At 39.2% G+C, this 11,032-nt stretch overlaps 1 long non-coding RNA gene across 1 annotated transcript; it reads right to left on the reverse strand.

Annotated features, from left to right (window-relative positions):
* Window positions 1-2,787: 2,787 nt before the first annotated feature.
* LOC104233855 (uncharacterized) lies at window positions 2,788-3,469 on the reverse strand. The gene is made up of 3 exons (XR_712748.2): window positions 3,397-3,469; window positions 3,013-3,299; window positions 2,788-2,923 (listed from the first exon to the last, which is right to left on the reverse strand). It is a non-coding gene; the product is annotated as an uncharacterized lncRNA (long non-coding RNA).
* Window positions 3,470-11,032: the final 7,563 nt, after the last annotated feature.

Here is an 11,032-nt window from a genome sequence, read left to right on the forward strand (position 1 = left end):
AAAAAGAAGAAAGGATAGCCTTAACATACCTGGAGTACGGAAAAATCCGTATGATATTCTTGAAAAAGGTTGCACCGTACTCCTTTAGAACCACAAAATTTTACGTTGCTAACCATTCTCGTTGGATTTCCTTTAGTTGCAAGAATCCACGTTTTTGTTGAAAACCTTAAGAATAGCTAACGTCCTGTAGTGCTCCTTAACTTATCAATTTATAGCTAATGTTTCAAATTAAAGGTTTGCAGGTTGTAGAAATTTTTTGTAAGCATTTATGTATCTAAGGTAAAGAAAGATGACCACTTTTAAAATAAGCTCACATCTGAAGTGCAAAGCTAATACTTTAGGATCTTTTGGATGAAGGATGTTCTGTAAAATTGGCTAACGTTTGGGTTTTGGTTCAAGGGAGATTTTATGTAAGAATCATTATTAATCTAATAGGTTAGTCTTCAGTGAATATGGAAGATCTTTAAAAAGGAGTGAAATGTAACATTATGCCACCCAATCCAAAAATGACTAAGAGTCATTGTTTGGAAGTGGCATGGCTGCCACGTTATTTTAGGGGGGCGGGGGGCAGGGGGAGGGAGAGGGAGGGTTTGATCTTATTATATAATTAATTAATTAATTAGGTAATGTTCCATTACCCGATAATTAATCAATTACCCGCATAATTAAGAATTATTTCAACTACTTAAAATACTATTCATTTTTAATATACTTTATACATCATACTATTGTGGTCATATGGTACTTTGTATGGTACTAGTCCATAAATATCGAGTATTATCGCTCGACCCGTATTTTATCCCAAATCGGCAACCTTCAGCGAAACCCGTTCTCTTTAACTCGTATACCCTTTATCTTTCATGACACATACTTATCGCTTGTTATAATTAGCATAAATACGTTAACCTCAAAATAATCTCATCCCCGAGTATACGTCAATTAACAGAAGACGAAACTTTAAACGTACAAAAATACGAGATGTAACACTTTTCTAATATGAAATTTGATAGAAATGGGGCCATCAAACAGAATATTTTGGGTGAATATGAAATTTGGAGCCATACTTTAGAGAGGCGCGAGTTTTTTGCGTGCAGCTTATTCCCATCAGAAATGAGACTTATTTATTCAGCTATTGCTACTTATAAATCACAATCAATGGTTGTACCATATCGCCTTTTAAATCGCATTCAGATAACAACAACAACAACAATTACCCAGTAAAATCTCACAAAGTGGGGTCTGGGAAGGGTAATGTGTATGCGGACCTTACCCCTACCCTGATAGGCTAGAGAGGCTGTTTCCGATAGACCCTCGGCTCAGAAAAAAGAAAAAGAGAAGGAGACAATTCATTAGTAACTCCAGTAGAAACCATAATAGTAATAGAAGCATAACAACCAAAAGATAAATGACATGCAATAACAGTAACCAGTAACTAAGGCCCGGGGCTAAGATAAATAGCAAGGATAGTGTGAATTCAACATAAACTGCAAGCTATCTAAAATTAACCCTAATCCAACCCCGCCTCACCCCCGGCATGAAGTACGCAAAGCTCTACTACCCCCTAATCTACAACCCTAATGCTTGACCTCCAAACTTTCCTATCAAGTGTCATGTCCTCAGAAATCTGCAGTCGTACCATGTCCTGCCTGATCACCTCTCCCCAATACTTCTTAGTCCTCCCTCTACCTTTCTCGTACCCACCACGGCCAATCGCTCACACCTCCTCACCGGAGCATCAAGGCTTCTCCTCCGCACATGCCCGAACCATCTGAGCCTTGCTTCCCGCATCTTGTCATCCACAGGTGTCACGCCCACCTTCTTCCGAATATCCTCATTCCTAATCTTGTCTATCCTAGTGTGCCCGCACATCCACCTCAACATCCTCATCTCTGCTACTTTCATCCTCTGGATATGGGAGTTCTTAACCGGCCAACACTCTGTCCTATACAACATGCCCGGTCTAACCACAGCTCAAATATTGCGACTAATACATTACATTCAGATATGGCTTGTTATTGCGACATACAAATCGCATTCAACAGTTTTCTCCATAATTCTTCTTGAGCAAAGTAAAAATATAACTCACTAACTATTTAGCAGCCTTCTTTCATGTCATAAAGCTTCTAAAATGTATAATCATTCTGATTGATAATTCTTCTATTCCTTCTCTAATAGATAAGTTCATTCCGTATACAAATGAAGCTCCTAGTACATACAATCAAATAAGAAGAAAAATATAAAAAACAGAGACCATGGCCACATCTCCAGAATAGTATGAAAAAAGGAATCCAAAGAAAAGAAGAATACTCCATCCAGTCACCTCAACAACTGCCCACATATGATTTCATTTTTCTTCCTTGATGTCATCCCACGATGATATTCCCAACGGACACATATTACGGTCACGAACTAAGTTTTTCAAATGTCTCGCAAATAGATTGCTATTCTTTTCAACTGTTCGATTATTGTAAAATGTTACTTTTCTTCTGCCCCACTTCAAGTAAACTTCTTTGAACTTGTTACTTCCTTGAACTTTTTTTTACCTTACTAGTACGCGAACCTACATTTGCATAATATAAAAATATTTCAAATCTTATACAAATAATAAACTTATGACCAAATAGATTTTAGAACATATTTGGTTCAACTATTTGGGTGAATTCCATAACTTGATCAGGAGATGGAGAAAATGCAATATTACTTTGCGCATGCTTTTTCTCATGAACCGAGGGATTTTTATTTGTTGTTCTCATTTCATGAGCAACCAACATTGTAGAATCTGATCTTGTACAATTGGAAGTTCTTGGCATACCTTGACTAGCGTAAAGAGCATTGTGATGAAAGGATCCCACCTTATTTCCAGAAACTTCTAAAGAGAATGATCCAAGCCCTTGCCCTCATCCTCGTCCCATCCCTATATCACCTGTTTCAAGGAATCATATTAGTAAAAAGTTTTGCATCAAAAAGTCAGTTATATAAATTAATAACTCCATAAATTTTAAGAAATCATACTTGGTTCAACTGTTTGGGTGGATTGTATAACTTTACCAGTAGATGGAGAAAAAGGAACATCATTTTGCATATGCCCTTTCTCAAAAATCGAGGGGATTTTAATCGTTGTTCGCATTTTTTGAGCAACAGACGTTGTAAAATCTGATCTTGTATATTGTTAGAAGTTTTGGGCACACTTTGACTATCATAAAGAGTACTCTTATGGAAGGATGATCCCAACTTATTTTCGAACTTTCCCGAAGAACACACAGATATAAGCCCTCGCCCTCGTCCCTTTGCTATAACACCTAGTGCAAGAAAATCATATTATTAAAAACTTTAACATTAGAATTTAGTTTTATATATTAATAGCACAATAAATTTGAGAAACCACACTTCTTTCACCTGTTTGAAAGTAGTTCATAACTCCATCAGTAGATGTATAAAATGAAATATCAGTTTACATTTCTTGAGCAGCAGCCATAGTAGAATCAGACAACCCTAAAGAGTACATAGATCTAAGCCCTCGCCCTTGGTCCTTTCCGATAGCACCAGGTGCAAAAAATGTATATTTATTTGTAGATTTCATAGTGGATCCCACCTCATTTCCGGTCTTTAATCGTTTTATATTAAACCTACAAAAAACCATAAGGAAAATCAGGACATTATAAAGATAATGTACTAACTAAAATCATTAAAACAGAATATATAACAATGATATGCTAATGTATTACTGTGAGCACGTGATTTTTCCCTACGAGAACTACTACCAGAAATTCAAAATAAAATAGTTTTGTGTTGGTGATTTATTTGTAATTGCCTGTGCACGTTTCTTTTTACTTTAATTAAGAAAAAATATAAAATATGTGTTGCATGTGTAGTTAGGGTTCAATTTGACAATTAGGAATTGATTAAACAATATTCGTTTTACGAAAAATGAAAAAATCGAAAAATAACGTACTTCGCATTTGAAGTGTTTAATGTCAAAGTGGGTGATTATCTTTGTATTTAATCTTGTGTGATAATTGTTATTAAGGGTTAATTAGTATTTTTGAGTTAATTTTGGCTTTACAATTTATTTGACAAATTTTTGGTAATTAGGAATTAAAAAGAAAATAGAAGAAAAAGAAGAAACAAGAGAAGAAAATCGGACTGTGCAAATTTTTAAAAAAAATTCAGGCCCAGTCCAAATAACCTTTTACCCAGTCCAATCCAACCAGTCTTGGAGACGGGTGGAACGACGCCGTTCGGGCATGAAGAATTTGGGCCGTTGATCTCACTCGATCGAATGGTCCAGTCCATCTCCAGATATATCCAAACGACGTCGTATATAGCCAATAGATCCAGGCCATTCATTTCATTTGATCCAACTCCTCAGAACAATCCCCACAACCCGACCCATTTTCCCCCGGATCGACCCAGTCCCCCAACGAAACCAAACGACACCGTTTCCTATAGGGGGATTGATCCAAGCCATTGATCTCACTTGATCAAGCGGCTTGGATCAAATCCCCACCCCACTATATATTCCCAAACCATACCCCGCCCCCCCAAACCAAGCCCCCCTCTCATTCTCTCCCAAGCCTCGTCTCTTTCAGAGACGAGGAACCCTAATAGCTGCCACCCCATCCCTTCACCATAAATCCGGCGGCGCCGGCTCCGATGGCCATGAAAATAACACCCCTGAACCTCCTAACCACCCTCAACACGATTCCATACTCCATTAACCTCGAATTATAATACAACTTCTCGAATCTTCGATCGAAGACCCCCGTCCCAAACCCTAGCTTGTCCACTTAACCCCAAAATCACACACAATAATCCCCTTGACCTCCTCGTCGCTAATCCCTAACCAGATTGGCTCGAATCTGAGTAAAACTCGTCGAATGGCGGATCTAGGGTTCGACAGTTCGAGACTGTTTCGAAGCTGTCAGGGTCGAACGGGTTCTGGTTAGTATTATAAGCCTATTTCTGATGAAATAGATGTATAATACTAACTGGAACTCAAGTTCGAAAGGGCATATTGGTGAGATCCAAGAAAAGAACAGTGAGTTCTTCTTAGCTTCTTCTTTTCCTTTTTTTTATGTGTTTGTTTGTCTGTGTAATTAGTCGCTTCTTTAGGTTTTCAGTTTAAGTTAATCCAGTATATATTCTGCTTCTTTTTCTGATTCTGGTTAGATTAAATATTCCAATGTTTGTTTGAGTAGTTCAATCAATTCTTCGTTTGCCTAAATTAGGTCCGTTATTTTCTCTCTTCTCCATAAGACCTTTTTCTTGTTGTTCATCATTTTTGCATATGAGTTCAGTTTATTTGTCGATTCAGTGCGTTTACAGTGATCGTTCATTTTGGTCTAAGTTTAATTTAAAATTGAGAATGTAGTTAGTCATTCCCGCGTATCGGTGTCAATCATGGTCTGAAATTTGACATTGGAAGTTCAATATGGTTTTTTCCGGATTCATTGGTCTTTATTTTAATGCTGTTTGATCCGATCCGAGTTCTAGCTCGAACTGCTGATTGAATTTGATGAGTTGAATTGGTTATAGCTGAAAGATGTAGTACAGATTAAAGGAGGTTAAGGTAGGACATTAATCACAGGGCACCCGGGTTAATTTAGGATCCAAAACTTGAAAAGGTTTAGTGGTTTGTCAGTGGGTACCAATATACCATTAAACTAATTCAAATTGGATGATGGAAAAGGGGAATGATGGTTTAGATTAAGTCAGAAGTAACATGGGTCAAGTGAAATTGATTTAAATATAGTATGCCCATACCAATTGAATTAGATAATGGCAAGGAACATATAATAGTGGGGAATGCACTTGCTGATTTTAGGGACTGAAATAGGCATTAATGATTAAAGTAAAAGCACTAGGGTAATGGGGGTAATTAAAGAATTGAAAAGATAAAATGTTAGTGGGTTGAGCACTAATGGGTTGCCTATTAAAAGAGCTATAAATCAGTCCTTGAGGGGGGGGGGGAAGAGATGAGTAGTTCAGTATTTTGAGAGTAAAAGAACTAAAGAAATTTGCTTCCCTTTATGTTGAAAAATCAGTATTTGTTTCTATTACTGTTTCAGTGATAGCTGTTGGTCCCTACTATTTGGTATTTGCAGTGGTTGTTTGTTGTTCTGCTGTATTGTATTGCTACTGCTGCTGCTGGTCCTCTTCTTCCTTTTCTTGTATTGTCAATACCAGGTACACATTTGTATATCCTTGGCTATTAGAATTAAATAAAGCATGATAAGAGTCTCTGTGCTGCCTGATTGTTGATAGCTACTGCCTAGTCATTATTTCTGATGGTTTTGAGTTGTATTGGATAGGGATTTGTTTAGTTAGAATTATCTTCAGTTAATGTAAACTGTTGCCTAAAAATTGAACTGATAAACCCTACGCCTAGGTTGTTCACGTGGTTGTTAGTTGAGTGTTAGTGTATTTATATTCATGTGCGCGATGGAAACAGTGAACTATTAGTTGGATATTTTCCCTTTAGCCATGCTATAGTATAATCTCAATTGACATAGTTTATTTTTTGAAAAACATAATTGAAGTAGAATAGGGAAGTAGATTTAGAGTACTGGAAATATCTGATGAATGTTAGAGCTTGAGTTGTTAGTTGTCAACTTAATTTCTCATGTATATCAATCCGAATCAACTTCAATTTACTGCAGTGTACTTCAGTCTACCATACATGCCTGAGTTTGCATTTAGTAGAATTGAACAACTTGAATGGAATTCAATTGAACAGTATCTTCTCGTTTGGTATAACCGCTGAAATTGCTAAGTTGTTGGAGCAAATAATAAAAGCTGGGCCATTATACGCATGTAATTAATTATGACTTTTCTTTATCTTTAGAGACAAAAATAAATAGAGAATCATAGTCGTTTTAGGATATCCTTAAAATGGACGAGACGAGCCTCGCCAAATAAAAACGCAAATTGCGGGGCCTTCAATAGATGGTTATTTTAATTGCTTAAATTTCGAGACAGACCGTTTAGCGAATTTTACGGCCTTCTCAAAATAATAATGCGTTAGCATCTTTAGGCGGGTTTTTTTAATAATATCTCCCTAAACTCGGGTGCACATTTATGTGACTCAAATCCAAATCTCAACGAAGTTAGAACGTGTCAAAAACTGCGGGTACATTTATGTGACGCAGTTCGAGATGCATTTTCACGACGTTGCAATTCTCTTTTAGAATAATAAATAATAAAAGAGGTTAAAAGTTGAAATTTGCGCACAAGGTCATAATTGTTAAAATCAGATAATTTAAGCCAGATATAGTAGTTGAGCAACCGTGCTAGAACCACGGAACTCGGGAATGCCTAACACCTTCTCCCAGGTTAACAGAATTCCTTATCCGGATTTCTGGTTCGCAGACTGTAATACAGAGTCATTCTTTTCCTCGATTCGGGATTAAATCGGTGACTTGGGACACTACAAATCTCCCAAGTGGCGACTATAATCCTTTAATAATAAATCCCATTTCGATTGTCCTTTAATTGGAAAAACTCCTCTGCGCCCCTGCGTGCACGGATGAAAAAGGAGGCGTGACAGCTCTGGCGACTCTGCTGGGGACATAAAAACCCCGAACTTCTGGTTCAGGGTTCGAGAATTTGAGCTTGGAATAATTGTTATAATTGGCTTTGTTTATTATCTGATTTTTACATGTTTGGGCCTAATGTGCTAAATGCTGCTTTTATTGCTTTGGTATTATCTGAACTGTATATAAACTGTGCCGAAACCCTTCTCTTCTTACCTCCGGGGATGTGCTTGCTGGTCGAGACTCCCTATTATGTTAGTGTCATACCTTGGAATAAGAAAGAGGCCGGACAAGTTACAAAGCCGGACGATCTCGCGGGTCCCCGGTACGTAGCCCCCTCCTCGACTCGAGTTGTCCGCTCGGGTACACAGTCTAGAACAAATACCCAGGTTACGAACCTAGAATAACTCAGCTTCATGCCGGATCCCTAGTAGGAACGTTTGTTTGCATCATGTGCATTTGACTTTGGAGGCTCAACACAGGGGTTGGGTCTGTCTAGGACAGGTGTACCAAAACGACAAAAGACCATCCTGATGCATCCAACTTGCTACCTGTGCATTTGTTTGCTTCGGACTTGCATGCTGGCCGGCTTTTGAATACTTTGAGGAAAGAGAGATAGAGGTATTTAATCGCCTGTTTTGAAAAATCAATGTCCAAATAGCGTCGAAACTCTATCGAATTTTTGAGGAAATGAAAAAAAAAAGAAAAAAGAAAGGGGGTTTTGTTTATGAAAAATGGTTTTATTTGCCATTGAAAAGAGTCTTGTTTTCAAAAGAAGTTTGTTTTATCTACCCGAACTACGCCGGTTTGATTCTCACAGGGCGCGGGATACGTAGTTAACGCTCATCGGGTCCAACCTCCCCTTTTACAAAAATAGCCAAAAAATGTCAAATTTTAATTGTCAACATAAATAAGTCGGGTGATGCCGTTTTGGCAAGAATAGTCGAATGTTCCCGAAAGGGACGCCAGAAGGCTGACTTTGCATAAACGGCCACTTTTAGTCATTTTTGGATTTTTGACCGGTTGGCTCACCCAGCTTTAAAATCTCCGTTCCCGAAGTGCTGAAAAGCCGTGTGCGGAGCCGGATCTTCCTTTTAATCTGTGAAAAATTAAAAATAGTCAATTTGTTGAGTCAAATAAATTTTATTTCTTAATCACCTTAATAAACGTGTAGGATGAGCACGATGCAAAATGAACCTTTTTCAATAATGACTAAAATCCCTTTCAAGTTGCGGCTATGGTGGGATGGTTTAGGTGGTGAAGGGCAAGATGAGGTCAAGAAATATCTAAAATGTCTTACGGGTTTATTGGAAATCCAGCCTCGGGGGGATATCATAAGAGTTTTGGTCACCTGCTGGGACCCGGCACACAATGTCTTCCACTTCCCCGATTTTGAACTCACCCCGACTTTGGAGGAAATAGCCGGGTACATCGGAAATGCTGAAGTTACGTTGAGGCAAAAATACCTGGTTGCTCCAAGAGCTATCACTGTGCATCGGTTTTTAGATTCGTTGAAGATACCCAGGACGGTCCATAACCTGGATTTGGCCACAGGTTTTTGTAATCCACGCTTCATATACGACATATACGGTCATGTCGGAGGATTCAACAACCCGGGTAACAAGTTATGCAGCAAAAGTAACCGTCAGAAATGGGACGAGCATAGACGAGTGGCTTTTATGATAACCTTTTTGGGCCTTTTGGTATTTCCAAGGAAAGACGGAAACATTGATCTGAAAATAGCCGGGGTCGTTAGTACCTTGCTCATTCAAGGTAAAAGCACTCTTGCGCCTATGATAGTATCTGATATCTTCCGAGCTCTCACAGCCTGCAAAGCCAAAGGGAACTTTTTCGAGGGGTGTAACTTGTTGCTACAAATATGGATGACTGAGCATCTCTGCCACCGTTCCCTGATCTTGAGTTATGGCTCCTCGAAGAAAACTTGCATAGAAGAGTTCTACACAAGAATCAAGGGGGTCAGTCTACCCGAGGGAGTTACGGCATGGACATCATTCTTTCGGACCCTCACCGCCAGCCAAATACAGTGGACACTAGGATGGTTGCCCGTTGACGAGGTCATCCATATGCCGACAGCTAGGACCCACTTTCTATTGATGGGGCTCAAGAGCATTCAGCCTTACGCGCCATATCGGGTTTTGAGATAACTCGGGAGATGCCAAACAGTGCCACAGGAGGAAGATCTTAGTGCTCAAGTAATTGAGATTAGCCCTGACGAACAGTTCCCTAAAGTAAGAGTCCGTCAGATCTGGAGTGAATGCCAAGGTTTAAAAGCAGATACTTGCGTGCAGGATCAGGCCAAAGGCGAAGTGGCGCCAGGATACCTTGCTTGGTACATGAGAGAACTTGAGCACGAGAGGCCGGCTAAAAGACCCTATCTCTAGGAGTTCGTCCAGGCGTCGCAAGAACAGTGGGATTGGTTGGCTAAAGAAGAGAGTTACAGGGAAGAAATAGGCGAGCTGAGGCAACACATTAGAGACCTGGAATTTCAAAATAGTCTACAAGTTGATGCCGATCGGGGAGAAAATAGCAAATTGGCCCAAGAAAATGAGGCGCTGAAAGCCCAAATCTGACAGATGAGGAGATATGCTGACAAACAACAAAGGAGTCGGGCGGATGAGCGGTTAATAAAAGGGTTAAAAAAGGAAATCGGTAAGTGCCGGGATAATTTGAAGAAATCTAAGGATACCATAGCACAACTCCAGGCACAATGAGAAAAGAGAACAAAATAGCGCACACAGTACTTACAGCAGGCAAGGAAAGATCATGAAAAGACCATTGTCAGTCTAAAAAGGAAGGTGACCACCCTAGAGAGCAAGGCGGCTAAACAAGCCAAGGCATTTGAAACCGAGAGTAAACACTGCTATAATCTAATGGCCTCGATGGAAGATGAAATACAACAGTTACGGAAATAACATCTGCATGATTCTCGGGTTTTGAAGGCTAGAGGGGATCAGATAGAATGCCTACTCCTAGGGAAAGACCGAATCAGGAACAAGATTCTGACTATTGCTCGTGCTATTACCAGGAAATGTCGGGAGTGTGAAAACATGACCCATACTACCTTCTTCTCGGCGTTGATGATATTTGTGAAGCACATCATGTATGAATTGGAATAGCTGGAAAGGAACCTTACACCTAAACCCGCGGCGAGGCTGAACGACGCCCCACGGGCGTCAAAATTGAAAACTCTGAAACATTCATAGTTTGAGTCTGTATTTTCCTTGTCTTCAGAGTTTGTTGCCTGTCGGAGTTTGTATTTCCCTTTTTGGCATAAAGTCTGTAGTCTGTATCAAGTCTGTCAAATTTCCTTTCAAAAATGTTTTGCCTTGTAATAAAACGTTTTGCTAGTAAAAGTTGAAAAATCCAAAAATGGTGTCTTTATTCTCCGCACTTGTGGCAGAACTATGCCCGATCTGATTCATGCGGGTACATGATACGTAGGCAATCCACATAAGATTCGACCACCACAAAAAAAAAGG

The sequence above is a fragment of the Nicotiana sylvestris genome, chromosome 8 (genome assembly GCF_000393655.2).
Source record: "Nicotiana sylvestris chromosome 8, ASM39365v2, whole genome shotgun sequence".
In the NCBI taxonomy this organism is placed as follows: Eukaryota; Viridiplantae; Streptophyta; class Magnoliopsida; order Solanales; family Solanaceae; genus Nicotiana; species Nicotiana sylvestris.